General features: G+C 46.1%; 1 protein-coding gene and 1 non-coding gene across 2 annotated transcripts in view; one reads left to right on the top strand and one right to left on the bottom strand.

The window, feature by feature from the left end:
• The window catches only part of LOC121287977 (voltage-dependent T-type calcium channel subunit alpha-1H-like), a 617,188-nt gene that overhangs the window by 480,944 nt on the left and 113,277 nt on the right, over positions 1-22,967 (bottom strand). The gene's annotated exons all lie outside the window — the stretch shown is intronic.
• LOC121288730 lies at positions 1,207-1,364 on the top strand. The gene has a single exon (XR_005945416.1). It is a non-coding gene; the product is annotated as a U1 spliceosomal RNA (small nuclear RNA).

Here is a 22,967-nt window from a genome sequence, read left to right as displayed (position 1 = left end):
TCCATGACTCCTACATTCTCAGTAGGTCTCAGATTTTTTAGGGTCCACAGTGGCTGCAGGGTTGGTGCCTCGGAGACAAGGGCTACCCGCAGAGGACATGGCTGATGACACCCATGCGATGACCTCAGAGTGCAGCAGACAAAAGGTACAACGCGAGGCTCATGCTGCAACTTATACCTTGGTGCAGCAAACCATTGGAATGTTGATAAAGGTTCCATTGCCTGGACCGGTCTGGGGGAGCCCTGCAGTACAGTCCACAGAGGGTGTCACGCATCATCATCACCTGCTGCGCCCTTCACAACCTAGCACTGCAACAGGGAGAGGAGCTGGCTGAGGAAGAGGTGGAGGAGTTGCACGTTTCCTCCGATAAGGAGGACGTTGACGGGGATGAGGGGGAGGAGGTCCTCGATGGCAAGGATGACAGTGCTGAGGCTATCGCACAGGCCAGACAAGGCAGGCACACTTGGAGGCCCTCATAACTGCTAGATTCATGGAGGATGATGACGGCATGCAGTAAGGAGACACCGTAGCATCTGTGAATGTTTGACTCCTGTCTGGTTGATGGCGGCACACATACCCTCTGTGATATGGCTCCTATCATGGAGGCGCAGCAGATGCCCATAGTCCCTACATTCCAGGAGGATGATGACAACGTACAGTGGGGACACTCCACAGATCCTCACATAGCTTACATGAATGTCTGACTCCTGTCTCGCTGATGGCAGATCACTTGCACTCTGTGAACAGGGTCATATCATGGAAATGCAGCGGAGAAGCCTTAATTTTTCTTGATCCTATGGCATCCTTCGTGAGCTGAAGCCTTTAGGACCACACTATCACCGGACACAGATGCTGATGAGATGGGGGGCCAGCCGCACCTCAAAGGTGCTGGGAGGTAACAGAGAGAATGACAGAATTCTGTGCCACCAGCCCAAGGCATTCTGGCAGCTACAATAAGCCCTATCAAGGTGCAAGCATGACCGATGTGTTCAGTGAAAATGAAGGCTTACCATCAGTGTGCTGGGAAAGTTGCGCAATGCACAGGGAAGAGGCCCAGGACTGAGGCACCTGCCTTTATCTTGTGCAGGGACCAAGGTTTCACATCTGAGTGTCACCAACACTGCTCTTCATAAGAAGGAGCCATAGGCAGACATTCTGGGGAGTTTATTTACAAAACTGAACATTATGTACAAGTGATTAACTCCCATGCCCAGGCTGTGCAACAATGATCATGAAGGTTGTTCTCCCAGGATGAGGCTATCCCATTGCACTTCGGGTGTGCTGATGCCTGCGATGTCCCCAAATGCAGGATACCCGACTGCAAAATTTGTGGTAGTGGGGGACTGCGTTCGCGCTCTCCCCTAATTTCAAATTCAAAAAGTACATCATCTTAATTAGTTTAATTGTTTTAACTCTAAAAGAGTTACATCATCTTAATCTTCCTACTCCTGCCATTATGTCTTAGTGACCCCCAACATCCACAGTGGAGGTGGAGGCAGCCTGCTGACTGCTAGGCCCTGTGATGACCTCCAGAGAGCCAAGATCTGGAGGGCCCCAGCCTGCTTTTGGGGTCCAGCTTTGTGGCAGTGGCACCTTCCTTGGCCTGTGGAGCTGGGGTCACAGTAAGAGGGGATTCGGATAGGCTGCATACTCCTGGAGTCACCTGGGTGGATGGCCCCAGGGTGTGCACCTGCTGATCCTCCTCCCTGCGGGTACCCAAGTGCCCCTAGCTGACTCCTTGAGGAAAACGGGAAGCTGGAATATGATTGAGCTGCTCTGCACGCCTCTTGCGTTGACACTGTTGGAGGCCAACTACGGTGTCAGTGATGGATTTCACTCCATGCAGCAGTGAAGGACCCATGTCCTGGACCAAACTCTCTAAGACGGCTACTATCCTACCAGTGTTGACCTCAGTGTGGTCCCACCGGCGCCTCTCATGCAAGATTGGTGACCTTGCTTGCTGGCCTTCACCCACAGCGGGTGTAGAGGACATCACAGTGGGCCTCCACTGCTTCCAGTAGGCGCTTGAGGGAGGTGTCGCTAAATCTGTTGGCAGCATGGTTCCTCCTTTTGGCAGCCACCAGTTTGCAGCAGCTTCCTATCCCTTGAAAAGTGCTAGATCTTTGCAGGGGCGGCCTTTAAACATGGTGCCCGGTTTACTGAAGGCCTGAGGTGATGATGGGGCAGGCGAATGAGACTAGGCATGTTTCCCGAGAATGCATGATTAATGAGGTGGGATTGGGATGATACGGTGCAGAAAATCGCCATTGCAGCCAACAGGTAAAATGTCCTTTTTTCCAACAGCTATCAGAAATAATGCAAATCTGGGCGATTCCACCCTTTGTCTTTAAAAAGCGGAGAGCATCACATTAGACCTTTTTGGCTTTGAACTAAAATTCAAATTTCTTGAACAATGATCAAAGAAAATATGTAAGATAATACAATACATATGTATGCAATTCCTTGAACAACTAGAAAGCAAAGAAATCTATGGGCAACATTTTCCACCCCCCCCCCATCGGGGGGATGCACGGGAGCAGGCATGAGTGGGCGGGCTCCCGATCGGTGACCCCGATGGTGGGCGTGCCACCATTTTACCTGGGCAGACCAAGTAAGGCCCACCCAGTGTGACATCCACCAGGAAGCGCTATGTGCGGGCAGGAGGGGATTCCCTCAGCCAGGAGTGCGCTCTTTCACACATGCACGTGAAAGAGCGCACAGATCTCCCTGAGGCAAAGTACTGCCTCAGGGAGATCGGCTCTGGTTTGAAAATTTCAGTAAAGAAGGGGAAAAAAATTACTGACATGTCTACTCATATGAGAGTGGCACATGAGCTGGGACATGTCAACTTCTTTTGTTTAAACATTTTATAAAAATTTTAATACCCTCATGAAACCTCATCCTGCCGGGCAGGACAGGCAGGTCCATTAATCATGTTAATTACTTTATTAATGGCCTTCATCGGCCTTTGACAGTTCGGCCGGCGTGCAGGTGAATCGGCTGCATGTCCGCTTAACTGAAAATCTAAATGACGTTGGGTGACGTCGGGATGCAGGGCCATCATTACCCAGCATCATTTTACGCGGTGGCGAGTGGGCCCCATCGCCCATTCGCCAAGCAGAAGATTCTGCCCTATGTTCCAAACTATTCTTTAGTAGGTAATGTCCTTATGTAGATTTTTCTAATTACAAAAGCCAGCAAGTCTAACCTAACTTTCTCTGAAGATTTCAACTGACTCAACTTCATGCTTCTCAGCTCATGGCACAACTTCTGATCAGTTATTTAAATCCAGATGCACCCTGAAAACAACTGGTGTGGGCTCCCTGGATTGGAATAGCTGGCAGTTACATTAAAATTTAACTGCCTGTCTTACATACATCTGAGCTAATCAAAAAATATGCTTGTTTGAATGTGGCTTGGCTGTTGCCTACCGTACTTCAATTAAACAGGCAAACCATCTGCACTCACCAAATTTGTGTCAAGTTAGGGTGGGACATGGATTTCACCTGCAGCAGGCTTTGTAACACATTTTGGGTACAATTTTCACAAGGGTTTCCCCATAATTACTGTGTAGGAACATTCAAATTCTGGAAAATCAGTAAAAACATTTATGCCATTTTTCCAAGGTAAATTATGTGATTCTTCTGCTGAAGTTATGGTGGGTAAACAAACCCCACTGATTACACCCCTTTTACGCCTCATCATTGAGCTAAAGGAAGCTCTACTAAACTAAACAAGACAAAAAATACTTCATTTTTGTTTTAAGACAGCAGGGCATAGAAGGACTGGAAATGGAATGTCAGGTTGAGTGCACTGGGGTGCAGGTTCAAAGAGAGGGGAGAATGGAACAAAATAAGAGCTTTTATTTGGGATAGGCTAATAATAGGAAGAAGAAATATAGGTGTTTTGTGGGAAGGAAACATATGGGTGCTCAGTGGGGTAAAATAGAGGTGCTCGGTGTGAGAGGGAGGGGGCTGACAGTAGCAAAATGCTGCATGGCGGGAGCAAGGACAGAAAAGATATTATTGCCTCAGCCAGAAGTGCTTAGTCAGCACTAGCAATAATAGAATGGTGAGAGGCGAACCCCATGGGGTACAAGTAGAGAGGGGAAATGCAAGGGATTGGATAAAAGCCGAGATACTGGGCTGAATTTTCTGGCTGACGTGCAAGTGGTAGAGCCTGCACGTCAGCGCTTAAAATGTTGTGCGAGTGTCCCGGCGTCAGTGTGCAGCATCGCGATGTTTAGGTTGGCGGGTGCACTATGCAGCGCGACACGTGCCCGCCACTAATTAAAGACCTTGTTAAGGCCATTAAGTCACCAACTGTCGACGATTTTATGGGGCCCGTGCAAACTTCGGCTTGGAGCAGGGGCCCAACGGGCAGGCGAGTAACTGATTTTTTAACAAACCTCATCCACTGTTGGAATGAGGTTTGATTTCAGATTTTAAAAAGTTTTATAAAGTTTTTGTGTGCTTCATTAACATGTCCCATCTCATGTGACATTTTCACATGAGGGGGACATGTTAATGATTTTTTTATTTTTCTAGTTTTGAACTTTCACCATCTTTCAGTGATCTCCCTGAGGCACCACTTAGCCTCAGGTAGATGTGCGCTCTTTCACACATATGCGCATAAGAGTGCATTCTCACAGTTGGGGAATCCCACCCCACCCCCCACCCACACAGGAAGCGCATAGCACTTCCCGGCGGACGTCACACTGGGCAGGCCTTAACTGGTCCATCCACGTAAAATGGCAGCGGAGCCCACTTCGGCGACGGCAATCGCCTGCCTGCCCGCCGCCGAGTCAGTCAGGCCCACACGCCCATCAAGGGCAAAATTCAGCCCGCTGTGTGTGTGGGGGGGTGGGGCGTTAACATGGGCATTTGAGGTGGGAACACAGATGGCAAGAGGTGAAAGGACAGTATAGTGATTGAGGAAATGCATGTATACTCAGGTGAGTGGGAGTGGAAGACTTGACAGGACTTTAAAGCCCTGTTTTAATTAAAAACAGCAAACAGTGTTGTTTAAATAAAACAAGACATTCTACTGAAGCACTGCAAAGACCTGCAGGAAATCTTGTTTTGCACTAAAAATTTGTCAGACTCCCACGATCAATGGACATAAATGTTTCAATCATTTTTTTAAATTTTATTTATCTAAAAAGTGCTCAAAGCACTTAAGGAACTTAAAAGCAATCTTATTTAGTGGAGAGACTAGGGTTTGAAGCATAGCTATTCACTGAAGGCTTGGTATCCCATTAGGGGTGTGAATGGCAATAGCAAGCTTCCCACAATATCCCTCATCCTTTCAGACTCCCTATCCGTGACCTGTTGTTGATCTACACTTAGCTATATCCATTCTTTGGTCAAATACGCTGTGTCTGTATGGCACCTGGCCTCACACATGCGCAAACCACTCAGATTGAAAGAATACAGAAGCGTGCACTGAGATTGATCTTAGGCCCTCAGTACCAGTCATAAAGCAATGCCCTTCATGTCACAGAGCTTGAATCTCTACAAACCAAAAGAGTTAATATTTACACTAAGTTTGGAAAATCCCTAAAGCAATCTACCCAGTTTCAAAACTGGTTACCACCACTACGTCCAGAGGGATCAAGGAGAGGTTCGGTTAAATTCATCCCCATTAGAGGTAGGATGGAAAGGTACTGATGTAGCCCTATTCATTACATAGTTTGGGTTCTCAATGAAGTAATTAAATGGTTAAATCAATGGGCTGAATTTCACGCTTGGCGCGCACGGAAGCGGATGTGGAATCCACTCCCGGCCACGGTTGGGTTGCAAATGCGATTTCATGCTGGATGGCCAATTAAGGTCCACCTAGAGTGAAACACGTCTTCTCAATAGTCTGGTAGGGCTGGAAGGGGGCAGGTCTCCGTTGGCAGGTACCTTAAAACCGGCAGAGGCAGCTCCCTGAAGGCTGCCAGGGAAGAATCTTTGGAGTCTGTCCAGGAAACCATTTCATTCAAACAATGGCCTCACCAGCAGCTGGAGACGTCAGGCAGGACAGCAAGTTGGTTGGACACTCTGCCCCCCGTTTCTAAGACAAGAGACTCATGGTCCTTGTGGAGGAGGTCTAGTACCCAGGGATGGCAGGAGGAGGCACCACACCTGACCAACAAAGCCAGGGAGGAGGTGGCAGCCAAGGCCACGATGTTGTGCAGTGCACATGGATGCAGTGCTGCAAAAGGTTCAACGATCTGCTGCACTCAGCAAGGGTGAGCACCGAATTGGCATGGGTCAGTGCGCAGAAGCGTTAAGGGCTGCCATCCTCCCCGTGGAGCTTAGGGGTGTTGAGTCTGAATGCCAACTGTCACTGATACCGGCACCAGCCAAGGGGGTGAGCTCTGGCTGCTTGGCCTGAGAGCCTTGCAGGTCAAGGGCCATGTCTCGGATGTGCCCTGCAAGGGTCGCAGAGGTGGAGGTTTGCCAGGCTGCAATGGTGCTGCAAGTACAGAGTGGGCAAATCAATACTCCACAGTCATTTCAGGAGAAGAGAAGCCATACCACTAACAAGAGAACTAAGACAGGCAGAAGCCCCCCAAACCTCCTTATTCTGATGAGGTACGAGATGGATGCCTTGGAGCTGGAGTGCTGCCACCCACCTCAGTCAGCCAGTCATGGAAAGGAAGGGGTCTCTGATGAAGGTAAGAGTGCAGTGAACAGATGTGAGTGTCGGATTGTGCAAACATTCTTGGGTAGTCGCATCATTAATGGGAACCTCAAATCTGGCATCCCCATTGACAATGGCACCATGATGCAGATCTCCATTGTCTCATCAGGGTGCGTGGCATGCACAGTGACAGTGTGATGACTTAAACTAATGACATGTTGTCATTCTCCCCTAGAATCCCCAGCTTGTCCATGAATGCAGAACCCCAAAGAGGCTTCCTTGACGCCAGAGGACCCTGGGCTTTTGACACATCTGCATCACACCCCCTCTCTGCACCAAGCACCAGCACAGATACCAGCACCTCGGTGTGCATTAGATCATTGACTAGAGTGTTGGTGCATAGCGGTGAGGGTACTTCACACTCATTTGAGGAGCAAGTAGAGGTAGAGAATGCTCAGAACTCTGGCAGTTGGAGGCCTGCTGGAGACCAGGACAATGCCAATTTGAAGACAGGAATTGTCCTTTAGGCGGCAGATGCTGGATGTCCAGAGGGAGATGTGGGAGCATCTGGTGGAGATCCATGAGGATATGCGTGCTATGGTCTCTGTTGTGGAGGAGTCCATACAGAGCATGAGCACTACATTGACCCTCATCGCTGAGCACACTGCCTCCTCCATTGAGTGAGTGATGACTCTCATGGAGAGGCAACTCCAGGGACAGAATCAGGAGTTCCTGGGGCTGCGCTTAGACCTGCAAGCCCTCACACAGGCAATAACCTCAGGAGGTTAGTGCCAGTGTGGGAGATGGATGAGGCACCCAGTATCCCAGCTAGGTGCCCGTCCATCCTTGGCGCGCAGGGAGGTCCTCACATTACTCCACAAGTTGCTTGTTATCTCTGCAGGCTTCTCTCAGGGTGTTCTGGATAATGGCAGCAGCTCCTCATCCAATGACTGGGGCATCTGATGAGGCTGCAATGACTGTCAAGAGGCCGGCCATGGCACTGGCCGCTCAATTCCAGGTGGGGCCAACACAGGTTCCACTGGCCAGAGAACAACCGTCAAGGTCATCAAGGCCAACATGACAGCACAATCAGCAGGCTACCTTCAATGCTGTTGCCAGCAAGGCGAGAAGGTGCGGGCCAACAAGATGCAGCACTCGCAAACTTAAGTTGAAGGCACCGTGAGCACAACAGGGACTGTTCATAGGCGATCTTCTGTTCTGCCATGTTTTGTTACTATGTTTACTGGTGTGACCATTAATACCATATATTGTTATGTTCATTTGATGTGAGTGCCAACATGATATAAATTTTACTTTTGTCTTCATGGCCTGATTATGCTTCACTTGTTTTGTAGGTGTAGGACACGCCAGTATCTCATGCTGGACATGAGTGGCTCTAAACTTTATTGCACAGGCACTGAGTGGACTTTGGGTTCAAAGGAAAGGGTCATTTCAAACATCCGGGATGAAGGCAGCACCCCTGGCATGAGGCAGAAGCAGATCTTTGGCAGCCTAACTGAAGAAGCATTGGATCAAGGCATCCCTGGTGTCCCTGCCTCCCTGATGGACCCAGAAGTCTGCCTCCACATCCTCAACATGCTCCTCACGGGGCTCCTCTCCTAACTCACCACTGAATCCATCCTTTGTGGCCTGTGGAGCTGCCTCAAGATCCTCTTCCTCCAGTGGGTCCTCCCTTGCCAGAGCCAGATTGTGAAGAGCGCAGCATGCAACCACTATTAGTGACAAGCTTTGGAGGATATTGTAGTGCTCCCCCGAACAGTCCCGGCATTGGAAGCACATCTTCAGAAGATCTGTGGTCTTCTTGAGCCTCATCGCCCTAGTGGAGGCATGACTCCTATAATAACACTGGTCTGTCTCTGTTCTTGGGTGGTGGAGGGCATCATAAGCCACCTTTTCAATGAATATCCCTCGCCACCCAGCAGCTATCCATCAGTCGAGCTGGAACAGTGAACAGCCTTGGTACCTGTGAGTGTCTGAGGATGTAAGCATCATGGGAGCTGCCAGGGTAGCTTGCACAGACTTGCAGGATCTTGTGGTGACAAACTATCTGGACGTTCATTGAGTGGAAGTCCTTCCTATTAACAAAGGCACCTGGCTGACCCACTGGTGCCTTGATAGCTACATGTGTGCAGTCAATTGCACCCTGGATGCCGGGGAACTCAGCAATTGCTGCAAAACCTCTGGCTCACTCAGCTTGGCATTTTTTAAAAACTCATTCACAGGATGTGGGTTTCACTGGCTCAGCCAGCATTTATTGCCCATCCCTAGTTGCCCTTGAGAAAGTGGTGGTGAGCTGCCTTCTTGAACCGCTGCAGTCCACATGGTGTAGCTACATCCACAGTGGTGTTAGGGAGGGAGTTCCAGGATTTTAAGCCAGCAACAATGAAGGAACAGCGGTATATTTCCAAGTCAGGATGGTGAGTTACTTGGAGATGAACCATCAGGTGGTGGTGTTCTTATCTATCTGCTGACCTTGTTCTTCTAGGTGGTACTGGTCGTGGGTTTGGAAGGTGTTGTCTAAGGAGTCTTGGTGAATTCCTGCAGTGCATCTTGTAGATGGTACATACTGCTGCTACTGTGTATCGGTGGTGGAGGAAGTGACTGTTTGTGGATGTGGTGCCAATCAAGCAGGCTGCTTTGTCCTGGGTGGTGTCAAGCTTCTTAAGTGTTGTGGGAGCTGCACTCATCCAGACAAGGGTGTAGTATTCCATCGCACTCCTGACTTGTGCCTTGCAGGTAATGGATAGGCTTTGGGGTGTCAGGAAATGAGATACTCATCATACAATTCATGGCCTCTGAACTGCTCTTGTAGACACAGTATTTATATGGCTAGTCCAGTTTGGTTTCTGGTCAAAGGTAACCCCCAGGATGTTGATAGTGGGGGATTCACTGATGGTAATGCCATTGAACATCAAGGGGCGATGGTTGGATTCTCTCTTGTTGGAGATGGTCATTGCCTGTCACTTGCGTGGCATGAATGTTACTTGCCACTTGTCAGCCCAAGCCTGGATATTGTCCGGGTCTTGCTGCATTTGAACATGGACTGCTTCAGTATCTGAGGAGTCAAGAATGATGCTGAACATCGTGCAAGCATCAGCAAACATCCCCACTTCTGACCTCATGATGGAAGGGAGGTCATTAATGAAGCAGCTGAAGATGGTTGGGCCTAGGACACTACCCTGAAGAATTCCTGCAGTGATGTCCTGGAGCTGAGATGACTGTCCTCCAACAACCACAACCATCTTCCTTTGTGCTAGGTATGACTCTAACCAGCGGAGAGTTTTCCCCCTGATTCCCATTAACTCCAATTTTGCTAGGACTCCTTGATGCCACATTTGATCAAATGCTGCCTTGATGTCAAGGGTAGTCACTCTCACCTTTCCTCAGGAGTTCATACTGGCCTTGTCCATACAGGGAATGAATAAATGTCATTACCCGCCTGAACAGAGCATCAGTCACCAACTTGACACAACTGTGGACAGCTGATTGGGACACTCCACAAAGAACTATCACTGACCCCTGGAAACAGCCTGAGGTATTAAAGTTGAGGGCCACTGTGATCTTCAGAGCCACTGGCATGGTGTCCATCAACACAGTTGGAGGTGATCTCAGCCCCAGTCATCAGACAAATGGAGGTCACAGTCTCCCTGGAGAGGCAGAGCCTCCTTCGGCATTGCACCTCGAACATGTAGAGGTAGCTGCATTGCTGCCTCTAAATCCTGGCAGCAGACCCCTTCCACCGTGGACTACCTGCTGGCCCTGTGCCCCTTGTGTGTGCACACCTCTCCTACCACGGGTTGCCCTGGACGCTGCATAGGGACACCTGGCCTCCTCTCCCTTCTGCCCCTCACTTCCTCCACAGAGGAGATGCCAACAGCAGAGAGCACAATCCCCATTGCCAGACTATCAGAAGACTGTCTGGTGCCTGGAAGGGTCCGCATGGTCAAAATCCTCCAGGCTTCTTGGAGACACCAATGAGTCCTGAAATGAAGCCTAGGAATGCTAAGACTGAAACTCAGAACAGAGATGAAGCTGTCAAGTTCAATTAAGCAACCAGTAGCAGACTATCTCTTAAACTCCTCACTACTCACAATGGCAATGCTGCAGGCCCTTTTTATCCCACCTTTGATGAGGTTTCGTTAGAAGTGGACTGCCCCCTGCCCATTTTGCCCACGGGATGAGCACAAAATTGGGATCGTTGGCCTTGCTGATGGCCTTAAGTGGCACTTTAATTGTTTCTATTGGGGATTTAACACCCACACGCGCCCACAAACTTGAAGATTGCTCGCATACGGGATGATGTCGGGACCCTTGCCCAACATCATCTTGCACTTTTTCACATCCATTTGGGTCAGGCACATGCCTGCCCGTGGGATATAAAATTCTGGCCTGTATGTACTTCAATGGCTGTACTGTAGGAATGGTGTATTGCAATTTTGATATAATTTTAAATCAATTTTCCGTTTTTTATTCTGTCCACCACTTCCCTGTTACCTGCTGAATTTGTTTGTTTATTTTTGTTATTACATGATTGCCACATGTTTCCAAGTTTCTAATTTGATTACTTAGTCCATGTAGGAATTTTATGAACACTGCAATTTAAACTTAGGGCTGCATACATGATTCTTGAATAAAATACCATTAATTAGAAAACTTTTACAGGAAAGCATATCTCCAATGTCAGAAATTTTGTGTTTCAACCTTTAAAAACCATTTAAAATATTTAAGGGTTTTAAAGCCAGGACTGTTCAGAGAACAAGAGATACAACTGAGTTGGTCTGAGAAGAGTGGTAGTGCACAGTACTATTTGCCTTTGAAATACAGGTGGGAAGACTCAATAGAAATAAGGTTAAAAAAAATGATAGCCAGGTGCAATGGATATTGTGTGACTGGAGGAAGCAATTAAGTGACAAAGTAGGGAAAGCACTACATATAAGACTTTTATACATGTAGAAATAGATAAATATTGCTTTGAAGTAACAATCAGCTCATGCTGTATATCAGATTTTAAACCTATGGTGTACGTGATAAAATTGCATTTTGTAATTTTATATATATCATGATTATGTATTTATAATGCCCCAAAAAGCTGTTTTAAAAAAGTCAGCTCATTCTGTATATCAGATTTTAAACCTATAGTGTACATGATAAAACTGTATTTTGTAATTTTATATATATCATGATTATGTACTTGTAATGCCCCAAAAAGCTCTAATGTTTAAAAAAGTCCCTGACAAAGGCACTGGTTTTATGCAGGATAAAGAGAACTGACATGCATCATTCTTATTATAATAATGCCACTTGCAAATGATTCAATGGCAGTTCACAATGTCACTTGCAATAAAAGATTTTAATATGAATCATGTTATCACACAACCAGTATTTGTCAAAATTGAATATTTTAGAAGTTCACATCAAAAATCTCAGCAACATACTCTGGTTATATTTAACTATTCCAGCTACTAATAACTGCGAATATGCCAGTTCTTTGAAAATTGTATTTTTTTATTTTAATGAAAATTAAAATATTATTTATTATGACATTTTTAAAAACAGTGCAGCAAATCCTACATGGAGCCACACTTTGGAGGGAGTGTTGTTAGAAGAAAGAGAATTTTGCTCCCAAGATGGGTAGCTCCCACTCCCCATGCCTCATCCATGTCAATTTATGCCAACCCATGCCCTACCCACCCCAATGGCCCTCATACCCTCCATGTCAACTCATGCCCCACCCTAACCCCAAGGCCCCTTTTGGTCCCTACGCTAGTGCCAATTCATGACCCCAACCCATACCCGTGGCCCCTCAAAGCCCTGATGCCAACAGTGCCAACTCATACCAGCTCATGATCCCCACCTACCACCTTTTGCTCTTACACCCTCTGACCTAACAGCCTTCAAAACACTTAGCCAATATCCGCCATAGGCAGACCTCAGGAGCCATGTTGCGGTGAAATAAAATTCTGAATATCTATTTTAGAATTCACTATATTAACAAGTCCCATTCATGAAAGCCCATTCAATACACTTAAATCCCCAACAGAAACAAGTATTTGTATTCATAACCCCACAAAGATAGTTAATTCTTTAAAAACATATCTGAGCTGTCAATCGAACTGTGAACTTACAGCCCCCCACTGTGATAATGATAAGTTGTGGAAAGCAATCAAGCAGCAATAATGCTATAATGGTAGCACTTAGGGTTATATCAAAAAACAGCGACTGAAACTGCTAGAACAGTTTTTTTTACTTTCAGACACAGGCAAGCAGTTTTTTTTATCAATTTTTAAAGGACAGGGATATAAATAACTTGATAGCTTGACAGTTCTACATAACTTATCCACTCTTCAAGAGCATTTACATATCCACCATAAAGTCATGGAATACATGCTGCAGGTTGAGGCCATTCCTCAAGCAAAAATCAGGTCTGCTTGTCCTGTGCAGAGTTTAAATGGCACAACCAATTCGTAATTCGCACTGTGTATTCCACACCCCACTCCCTTTCCCCTATCAGCAAAAATGGGGGTGGGATTTCCAGATCCAGATCCTGTCCACCATTTTTAAAGGTCCACGGAGTCTCCACGACTCCGTGAAAAGCTTCCCCAAAGGGCTCAATAATGAATTATCCACAAAAACATTTCTTAAAATTAAAATATTTCATTTTGAAATAGCAAATGTTCTGTGGTGTTGCTTATGACAAATTGGATGATAAATTGCTTTATAATGAAAGAAATTACACCAAGTGATACACAATCCATATTTGCTGCTAAGATGGGAAAGTGCTTAATCAGCCTATCCCTTTAAAACTACAAAGTCTAACTGCTGTAAGCAAACACATCCTGAGGTAAGAATTTAATTACTATTTGATGAAGATGGGGAGGTGCTATGTATTTCCTGCTCCAAATCAGGAAAAAAACTATATGAAATGGCTGCCTTTCTTCTTTATACTTGTGACAATTTGACCTTTAATGGGCACTATCCATGTGTTTATAAAATAGAATGTAATTGCTTTGTAGTAGGGATGATTTCCCTGAATATTTAAATGTCTAGAAATAAAGGGGTAAATTAAGGAAATTATTTCTACAAATACCACAATTATGTCCTCACACTATCTTGAAAAAAAAACACTGCTATAAAAATACAAGATAACAATATCTTAAGTTCCTCATCACTGTGCTTGAAGCTCACCCACATATTTGTTATTTATACCTTGATGTTCTAAGTACAACACAGCCTGTATGTAGCAGAAAAACTCTTAGGGCAGAATTTTCTACCTGTCGGGCAGGCGGGCCCGATCTAATCTCTGGCGGGTGGAAAGCCGATCCCCGCTGGAGAAACAGGCCCTGCCGCCATTTCAAGTGGGCGGGCCACTTGAGGCCCACCCAGTGTGACGCCCGGCAGGAAGCGCTATGCACTTGCTGTGTGGGCAGGGGGGATTCCCCAAATGCGAGAGTACGCTCATTCACGCATGCGCACGAAAGAGCACACATCTCCTTGAGGCTAAGTGCTGCCACAGGGAGATCGCTGAAACCTAATAAACTTTAAAAATAGAAAAATAAAAAAATCCTTAACATATCCCCCTCATGTGACAATGTCACACAAGATGGGGCATGTTAATAAATTTCACTGAAACTTTAATAAACTTTTTAAAACCCTACATGAAACATCATCCTGCCGGTGAATGGGGTTTCATGTTTTTTCAGAAACCCGCCGGGGCTCCCAGCCGGCCCACCAACCTTAAAAGTTGGATGGGCAGATCCTTTAATTGTTTTAATTATCCTGTCAATGGCCTCAATTGGCCATTGACAGGTTGGAGAGTGGACAGCTAATCTCGCTGTGCCCCCGCCTTCCTGAAGATTTAAATGGGGCAGGATGACGTCGGGGGTTCCCCTGATGTCATCCCGTGTCATTTTCATGTTGGCGAGCGGGCCCCACCCCCTGCTTGCTGACAGAAAAATTCAGCCCTTAGTTTGGTTCTGGAATTTCCAAGCTTAGAGGTCATGTAATGCAAAAGAGAGGGAGAGAGAGAGAGAGAGAATCTAATATAGACTAACATTTATTGCTCTGCAACTGTTCACATCACTGTGTGCCATGCAATTTTATTTCAGTCAGATGAGAGCTGTGAATAGCTAATTGATGGTTCATGTTAATATTTCAGAGGTAATGTTTAGTTCTGGGAAGATTATTATTGTTAAGGTAAGATAATTAAAATGCTGGGCTTCAGTGATTGCCACAGAATAAAAAATGACAGTTCATGAGATTACCCACGGTTGTTTAATAGAAGCAGAATAGAGGGGATAGAGCTATAAAACAGCAGGTGGGCTTACTTAGCCGGAGAAATTATAAATGAGCGATAATTGGCTTGGAGGTTGGTTTGAGGATAGCCCACAGCAAGCTATGTCATCATGGAGATTGGTGGAGCTCTCTGGTTTCAGCTTGTCTGAGTTTTTTCTGGGAGAGCTTTGTAGATACAGTTTGGACCTTGTGTGGTTTGCATCTCACTAAGTGAAGTTACGCAAAATGAATGACAGTTAGACAGACCTGTGCTGTAAGCAGAGTAAAGCACTAACTTCATCACTGAAAGGCGGGTGAGGCTTAGAGCAGAATTGAGCCCTTGGCTGGCGGGCAGGCCCCACCGGCTCGGTGGCGGGTGGGCAGCCGAACCCCACTGCCGAAATGGGGCACATGCGAAATTCGGGAGATTCGTGAGAGGTAAGTAAACTCTAAAAATATAAAAATATTACAATTATTAACGTGTCCCCCTCATGTGACAATGTCACACGAGATGGGACATGTTAATAATAAACACATAAAATTTATTAAATTTTTAAAAAACGGACATGAAACTTCATCCCGCCAGTGGATGAAGTTTCATTAATAATCTGCGGCCCGCTGGGGCTCCTGGCCTGCCGCCAGCCTTAAGGTTGGCCGGGCATGGTGTTTAATAAGGTTAGTTAGCCTGTCAATGGGCTTAATTGGCCATTGACAGGTCAGCAGGCGGACATCTGATTTCGCTGTCCACCCGCCCTCGTGAATATTTAAATGGACCGGGATGACATCGGGGATTCCTCCCGATGTCATCCCACATAATTTTCCCCTCGGAGAGTGGGTCCTGCCCCCAAATCGACGAGGGGAAAATCCTGGCCTTAATCTCAGTTTGAATCTTGTGAGGAACAGATGCTTAAAGATTGCCTTGCCTGAAGCTAATCGCAGAATCTACAGCAGGCCTCACACAGTGCCACTGCAAAAGAAAGTAACCAGCAGATTAGTTTGAAAGTATTGGAAACGTAACCAGAACAAGGGACTGAGATCTCCACAAATAAATAGTAAATGGATATTTTACTTCTGAAAATAACTGGAGCTGCGGAAAATTCTCCAGATAACTGCAGCATACTTATGTGTGGTCCCTACAGAAGTAAATAACTTTAAGAGTGGTATATCTTATAACAGGATTTTTGGGAGGGGCTAGGAAGTAAAACTAAGTGCATAATATATATAGTTATAAATCATACTGTTAAGTTAATAGTGCTTGTTTTATTTAAGTCTTTTTTATACAATAAATTTTGTTTTGTCAAAAATAGTGAAATCTTGTGATGTAGTTCTATTGGCTAAAACAAGGTATTCGGATTTCTTTTTAAATATTAAAGGTCCCTAACTAGATCGTAACAAAATATCCACTCATCCCAAGCTTACCATTAACAACTGGGCTTATTCTACTGTCGAGCCATCCTTCCTACTATATTTTGCCATTAAATGAATTATTCTAGGTTGAATATTTTCTGACAGATATTTGGAAATATGAAAACTCCCCATTTTTTTTAATTTTACACTCTGCAGTTCCTGACCACATCTGACACTACCCTGTGAGTGCAAAGGCAATGTAGAAATCATCAAATGAATACCGGATGGAATTATATTTTTCCTTACACGGGATTTGGGCATCACTGGCAAGGCCAGTATTTGTTGCCCATCCCTTAATTGAGAAGATAATGAGCCACCTTCTTGAACTGCTGTAGTCCATCAAGTGCAGGTACATCCACAGTGTTGTTAGGAAGGGAGTTCCAAGGTTTTGATCCAGTGACAGTGAAAGAACAGCAAGTCAGGATGGTGAGTTGCTTGCAGGTGGCAATTGCCAAGCATCTACTTCCTTTGTCTTTCTATGCGGTAGATGTCATAGCTGTTGAAGGAGGCTTAGCGAGTTGGTGCAGTATATCTTGTATATGGTACATAATGCTGCTTGTTGGGAGATGGTCATTTCCTGGCACTTGTGTGAGTGAATGTTACTTGCCACCTATCAACCCAAGTCTGAATGTTGTCCAGTTCTTGCTACTTATGGACACAGACTGCTTCAGGATCTGAAGAGTTGCATGCATTGATGCCTATGGGCTCAAACGATAATTGCAGAAGCTTGTGACAAGTCTCATAGCCAATTTTCAGAAAATATTAAAATACGTATTTTATAAATACGGGAGCTGCTTTGAAAAGAAGCATATATATCATAATGTGAAATATATGCCATTTATAAAGAAGTACCCAGTGTATGATGCTGGCAAAGGAATGCCAGTTCCTCAGTGTACACATAATTTGGTTTGCTCTTAAGAAGCATTTCTTCTCCTACAGAAAATATACAACAAGCCAAACAATTCATCCATACTGGGTACACACACCATCCGCGGATTGAAGTATATCTACTTTATACCTAAGATATACTTATCTTTTACTCATTGCACATGCTTTTAGAATAAATAATTAATATCAAAACGTGTCAGTGTGCTTGAGGTCATTGAATCGGTTTCAAATATTTGAAGTCTTGTAAATATCACACCATTTTAGTTATGGGGTTAGAATACACGTATACTAAGAAATGCACAACAGGAGTTGCTAAGGTCCATTGTTATCTCTCCACAAGAAACATGTATAGTGGTAGAGCTAGCTGTTGACCCTAGTTCCAATCCATGTGCTTACTGTTCCTGAATTATACCTATGTGCCCTTCTAATTTTTTTCTTCATCTCCCACCCACATAGGAAGTGGAATTGAGTTCTTCTGGTGCACATCCCAACGGTGGACCCAGAAGTGAGCGGAACTTCTCACAGCAGAACAGCTGGCTGACAGCGAATACACAGCAGCAGAGAAATGAGCTCGGCCGATTACATGGCCTGGGTGAGCAGGACGTCTTCTGTGAGGAGATGGGTTCATAGGTCCAGGTACCTATAGCAGCATCGGTGTGGCAGATAGGAATACCAGGGAGCTTTCCCTGGACTTCAGCCTTTTTCTCTGCCACTGATCCAATAGCATCAGCTTTTGTCAGCCTACCTCTCTAGAACTGACCTGAGAAGCATCACCTTAACCTCCACACTCAGTTGGCAAATGTCTCAGAGCACACAACATTTGGACCCATGTTCTCCTCCAGATTGTCTAGGGTCAGAGGGAGCTGCTGTTCCCCAGTGACAACATCAGGAAACCCTCCCAAATGATCAAGGGGGCCTGAGATTGCAGTGGAGATTAGCAGCTGTAGGATCCGCAGGTGCACCGGGGTCCAATGCAGGAAAAATATCAATGACTACTCCATGCTGCCAGGATGAGTTGAACGGTGGCATTAGATCAATGTGGCTCTCATGAGGGCAACAGGCAATGTCTTTCAGTGAGGGAGGGCGGGGTTAGGTGGTAGAATTCATTGTAAGCCTCAGCAGCAGATGCATCATGAGGCCTGGATATATGTGGGCCAAAAATTGCAGGTTTATCCTCACTGTAGAAGTGGCATGAGTGTGGAAGGGTTACCCAGGAGGCCTCATTATCGATCATTGGAATGCATGTTGACAAGGAGGTTAGGTGTCTATCAAGATGAGACTCATTCTCCCCTTCTGTCTGCAGGAGAAAATGGCACATAACATCAAAGAATAGGTAAAGGAGTGCCCACATAAGGACACTCACACATGCAGAGGAGGCAGCAATGGAATTGGCCAAACAGCAGGGCAGCCAGGTCCAGGTAATCACTGATGGCGAGAAAAGACAGTGAGGATGCCTCAAGGCTGGTGCCAAACACTGGGCAGAAAGGAAGTGCATGTCAGAGGGATTGTGAATAACGAGCCTAATTATTTCTGTTTTCTAATGCAGGTCCTCACATTCCAGAGGATTGGCCTGCTCCATTGCCCATGCTCCTGTCCACCTCTGAGAAGGAGGGCATCAAAGCAAGCAGACTCTATGATGTGCCATTACTCATTGCCACAGTGTCACATCTTTCCCCCTCCACCATCATAGATGTCAAGGCCGTGCCATGCCCTAGCAACCGTAAATGTAAAAGCTTGTTGTTGCACCAAGGTGGCATGGGTGTTCCAGCGTTAGATTGCAATATGAGTTAGTGTGTGATTAAGTCGTGTTGTCACTTTATTTATGTGTGGTGGATGCTTTTGTTGGTGGGACCTGGTTAGCAGGATAATTGCTTATATGACAAGTAGCAATTCTATATGGGTGAAGCGAAGTACTGACAACTCAATGATTGGGGTGGCAAGGATGGAGTGCCTTGGCTGCGTTCATTGGTGATTTGATGTCGGATGCAAGGCCTAGATGCTTGCTGAAACCTGTTCAGAATAAGGGACTTACAGGCCTCCTTCGTGCATCTCTCCATGGCCCTGGCATCTGATGCTAAAATCTCAACATGCAGGCCTTCCTGATGTAACCTCCCCATCATCCTCATCCAATAAAGACTTTGGCTCTTAAATGTCTGCAAGGCACAGCAGACAACTGTAATGTTCAACACCCTTTGAGACACTTGTTGTAGTACTCCACCAGAGCAATTCCAGGCAGTGGGACATCATTTTCAGCAATCCGATGGTATGCTCTACAGTAGCCCTTGTGGAAACATGGGAAGCATTGTACCATTCCTCAGCTGGAGTTAAAGGATTTCTGACCAGTGTCATCAGTCAGGTTTAGAGTAGATAGTCCTTGTCACCCAGAAGCATCCCTGCAGGTGTGGGGCTGTCAAAATAGCTGTGGTGCCTGGGAGTTCCAAAGGATGTACAAATCATGAGAACTACCCAGGAACCAAACACAAACATGGAGGATCTGTTTCAGATAGTTGCAGACTTCATTGAATGGGACCCTTTCCTGTTTCTGAGGGTTGCAGGCTGGTTCCAGGGAGCTCGGATCACCATATCACTTACCTCCAGTGTCTATGGGAAACCCTCAATGATATTAAATCCCATTGATTCTTTTGGCCTGGCTCTCTTGGTCTGGATGAAAGTGCATAAACTCTCTGGCTCTTTTAAATAGCACTTTGGTAACCTCTCCATTGCAGTGATGTGCACCTGCCTGTGAGATGCCACACATTTCCCCTAGGAGACCAGGAAGGAGCTGTCATAGAGTCATATAGGTCTACAACACAGAAAAAGGCCCTTCGGACCATTGAGTCTGCACCAGTCAAACAAGTACCTAACTATTCTAATCCCATTTTCCAGCACTAGGCCCATAGCCTTGTATGCCATGGCATCACAAGTGCACATCCAAATACTTCTTTAATGTTATGAGGGTTTCTGCATCTACCATACTTTCAGGAAATGAGTTCCAGATTCCCACCGCCCTCTGGGTAAAAAAATTCTTCCTCACATCCCCTCTAAACCTCCTGCCCCTTACCTTAAATCTATGCCCTCTGGTTATTGATCCCTCCACCAAGGGGAGAAGTCCTTCCTGTTTACCCTATCTATGACCCTCATAAATTTTATATACCTCAATCATGTGCCCCCTCAATCTCCTCTGCTCCAGGGAAAACGATCCCAGTCTATCCAATCTCTCCTCATAACTAAAACTCTCCAGCCCAGGCAACGTCCTGGTAAATCTCCTCTGCACTCTCTCTAGTGCAACCACATCCTTCCTATAATGCGAATTCCAGGACTGCACGCAATATTCTAGCTGTAGCCTAACCAGCATTTTATACAGTTCCAGCATAACCTCCCTGCTCTTATATTCTATGCCTCAGCTAATAAAGGCAAGTATCCCATATCAAAAACAGAATTACCTGGAAAAACTCAGCAGGTCTGGCAGCATCGGCAGAGAAGAAAAGAGTTGACGTTTCGAGTCCTCATGACCCTTCAACAGAACTGAGTGAATATTAGAAGAGGGGTGAAATATAAGCTGGTTTAAGGTGGCTGGAGGGGGGAGAGAATGGTGGGGAGGGGTTGTGGTTGTAGGGACTAGCAAGCAGTGATAGGAGAAGATAATCAAAAGATGTCACAGACAGAAGAACAAAGAGGTGTTGAAGTTGGTGATATTATCTAAAGAATGTGCTAATTAAGAATGGATGGCAGGACACTCAAGGTACAGCTCTAGTGGGGGTGGGGTGGAAAGACTAACAGGGCATAAAAGATATAGATTTAAAAATAATGGAAATAGGTGGGAAAAGAAAAATCTATATAAATTATTGGAAAAAACAAAAGGAAGGGGAAAGAAACGGAAAGGGGGTGGGGATGGAGAGGGGTGTTCAAAATCTAAAGTTGTTGAATTCAATATTCAGTCTGGAAGGCTGTAAAGTACCTAGTGGTAAGATGAGGTGCAGTTCCTCCAGTTTGCGTTGGGCTTCACTGGAACAATGCAGCAAGCCAAGGACAGACATGTGGGCAAGAGAGCAGGGTGGAGTGTTAAAATGACAAGCGACAGGGAGGTTTGGGTCATTCTTGCGGACAGAACGCAGGTGTTCTGCAAAGTGGTCGCCCAGTTTACGTTTGGTCTCTCCAATGTAGAGGAGACCACATTGGGAGCAACAAATGCAGTAGACTAAGTTAGGGGAAATGCAAGTGAAATGCTGCTTCACTTGAAAGGAGTGTTTGGGCCCTTAGACAGTGATGAGAGAGGAAGTGAAGGGGTAGGTGTTGCATCTTTTGCGTGGGCATGGGGAGGTGCCATAGGTGGGGGTTAAGGAATAGGGGGTGATGGAGGAGTGGACCAGGGTGTCCCGGAGGGAATGATCCCTATGGAATGCTGCCGCCGGGGGGGGCGGGGGGGGTGAAGGGAAGATGTGTTTGGTGGTGGCATCATGCTGGAGTTGGCGGAAATGGCGGAGGATGATCCTTTGAATGCAGAGGCTGGTGGGGTGATAGGTGAGGACAAGGGGGACCCTATCATGTTTCTGGGAGGGAGGAGAAGGTGTGAGGACGGATACGTGGGAGATGGGCAGGACACGGTTGAGGGCCCTGTCAACGACCGTGGGTGGAAAACCTCGGTTAAGGAAGGAGGAGGACATGTCAGAGGAACTGTTTTTGAAGGTAGCATCATCAGAACAGATGCGACGGAGGCGAAGGAACTGAGAGAATGGGATGGAGTCCTTACAGGAAGTGGGGTGTGAGGAGCTGTAGTCGAGTTGTCTGTGGGAGTTGGTAGGCTTGCAATGGATATTGGTGGACAGTCTATCACCAGAAATTGAGACAGAGAGGTCAAGGAAGGGAAGGGAAGTGTCAGAGATGGACCATGTGAAAATGATGGCGGGGCGGAGATTGGAAGCAAAATTAATAAATTTTTCCAGGTCCCGACGAGAGCATGAAGCAGCACCGAAGTAATCATCGATGTACTGGAGAAAGAGTTGTGGGAGGGGTCCGGAGTAGGACTGGAACAAGGAATGTTCCACATACCCCATAAAGAGACAGGTATAGCTGGGGCCCATATGTATCCCATATGCCTTTTTAACCACCTTATCTACCTGTCCCGTTACCTTAAGGGACCGGTGGACATGCACCCCAAGGTCCTTCTGATCCTCGGTACTTCCCAGGGTCCTACCATTCACCATGTATTCCTGTGCCTTGTTTGTCCTGCCTCATACTTCTCCAGATTAAATCCTATTTGCCACTGATCAGCCCATCTGACCAGCCCATCTATATCCTCCTATAATCTAAGGCTATCCTCCTCATTATTTACCACCTCACCAATTTTCGTGTCATCCACAAACTTACTGATCAACCCTCCTACATTCAAGTCTAAATCATTTATATATACCACAAACAGCAAGGCACCCAACACCAATCCCTATGGAACCCCACTGGACACAGGTATCCAGTCACAAAAATACCCCTCGACTATCACACTCCACTTCCTGCCACTCAGCCAATCCTGGATCTAATTTGCCAAATTGCCTTGGATCCCATGGGCTCTTGTCTTTGTTATCAGTCTCCCATGTGGGACCTTATCAAAAGCCTTGCTGAAGTCCAAGTAGATTACGTCAAATGCATTGCCCTCATCTACACACCTGGTCACCTCTTCAAAAGATTCAATCAAATTGATTAGACAAGACCTCCCCTTAACAAAACCATGCTGATTGTCCTTGATTAATCCCTGT

The sequence above is a fragment of the Carcharodon carcharias genome, chromosome 15 (genome assembly GCF_017639515.1).
Source record: "Carcharodon carcharias isolate sCarCar2 chromosome 15, sCarCar2.pri, whole genome shotgun sequence".
NCBI classification, from domain to species: Eukaryota; Metazoa; Chordata; class Chondrichthyes; order Lamniformes; family Lamnidae; genus Carcharodon; species Carcharodon carcharias.
Note: the sequence above shows the minus strand (reverse complement) of the source record. Positions and strands in the feature narration are given on the sequence as shown.